Here is a 1,939-nt window from a genome sequence, read left to right as displayed (position 1 = left end):
GATTAATAATCATGTGACTGCATGATATCGAATCATGGAATTGCTGTGATTAGAATTTAAAAAAAAAAAACTTCCCTGTCACGTATTGAAAAATCGAGAACAGATTTTGTTAAATTATTGCAATCTTCACTTTCTTGCCTGTTTAGAGAACTCAAACCGACGCTCATTTCTCAAGATGTTTGCGGCTTAGAAAGCAGGCACATTAATATTATCAGTAGCAAGAGGCTGGTGCAAATGGACGCAGCATAACGTGTTATTATCTACTGGATAAGCCAAAATGTTCGAATCCGACTTTCCAGCGAGACTAGTTGCCCTTTCGTCAGGTGCTAACAGGTCGCCCCACTTAGCCAATATGGTTTCGTAACCAAGTCCAGGGATATATCGCCGTGGTTAGCAAGTGAATATCTATCTATAAGTATTTACATAGCGGAAGTATACATCTCCTATGTCCTTGGCATTTAGTTAATGTATACACCTGACATCCACACGATCTTAGTCATAGCTTCAGCCAATTACAAACTGCGTTCCATGTTCGCACCTACATCCTTGGGTATAAATAATAATTATCACTGATTAAATTGAAAGAAAAAATCAGATCATTTTAATAATTTACACGACAATCGAGGTTTATCTTTCAAGATAGTAGAATTTAAAACTATTCTAGAAGAATCAATATATACTGGACTTTAGTAATACAATTCATAAAAAGATCAAAGAGGTTTTACACGATATATAAAAGCTTGAAATTTCCACTTTTTTGATAGAAGAACCATCTCGATTTCAAAATTTTTTTCAGATTGTAAAAAAAAAATTAGCCTTTCTTGGCCACTTGTCCTCCATAGTTATAATATAATGAAATTTTTACAAATTTATTTTTCTAAATTTATGACTATATTAAACAAAAAAGTATTACTAGTAAATGTTACGAGAGTTGACATGATAATAGTCTCATGGAAAACCTACCCAATGGTTGAACTCTAATAACATTTCTATAGTAGAAGGTAACGAGGCCATCTTATTTTCAGACGCCCAAGAGGATTATCAGGATTCGAATGGAAAGCAGTTTTATAAATTAGAGGGTTTTAGTGGTTTGGAAGTTTATCGTGGAAGGATTGTTTTCTGATTATGGAACATTATGAATGATTTTATTTGGAATAAGGTTAGGTCCGTTGAAGACTTTACGTTTTGAATTGTAAGCATTAAATTCGAAAACAATTGGATGGTTTTATTGGAGACATAAAGCTCAACTCTATAATTCCATTATAATAGTATAATAGTTCCATTATAATTAAGGACTAATTATAGTCATGTGAATGAGTTTTGTAATTGATTTGAAGATTATACCGTTTGTATAGTAAGTGTTGTAATTGTCGAAATCGACGAGAATTTTCAGTTTTAACATCAAATATAATTCGTTTTTTTTTATTAAGTCTAAAAAACGAAGTTAAAACAAAAAAAATTATAAATTTTAAATATATAAGAATCCAACGGTAAAAATATATTTTAAACTTATAGTGTTACCATAAAAATCATAGTATTTCGTTTCTTAAGTTCTGAACTTAAGTAAGAACTCTTAAGTACTCAAGTACTAGTTTTAATTTTTAACTCAACCAAAATGGAAATTTTACTAATTTCGGCTTCTAGTTTTTTTTTTTTAACTAGAGTTTGTTATTACTTTTTTTTCAGCGCCTACATCTCAATCATAATATGTTATTATTTTCCAACTTTTTTTACATGCAGGTATCTAATTATTATTCTTTGGATTCTTATCTATACCACTCAGTTTCTTCTCGCTTGCTACTCCAAATTGAACTTCAATGCAATTGTCAGACTCACTTAAAGCAGTGTATTTGTTTAATACACTCTTGTATAGTACTCAAAAAAATTATTAACATCTTTATTTATTTTATTCATTTAAAAAAATGACATCCAATATGGT

The 1,939-nt window shown here is 30.1% G+C and overlaps 1 protein-coding gene across 1 annotated transcript in view; it reads left to right on the top strand.

Annotated features, from left to right (window-relative positions):
- LOC106686485 (protein dachsous) overlaps nt 1-1,939 on the top strand; it is a 383,586-nt gene that overhangs the window by 23,650 nt on the left and 357,997 nt on the right. The gene's annotated exons all lie outside the window — the stretch shown is intronic.

Source organism: Halyomorpha halys, unplaced genomic scaffold, assembly GCF_000696795.3.
Source record: "Halyomorpha halys isolate HHAL.00 unplaced genomic scaffold, Hhal_1.1 Scaffold830.1, whole genome shotgun sequence".
Taxonomy (NCBI): domain Eukaryota; kingdom Metazoa; phylum Arthropoda; class Insecta; order Hemiptera; family Pentatomidae; genus Halyomorpha; species Halyomorpha halys.
This window is presented reverse-complemented; position numbering and strand designations above follow the sequence as displayed.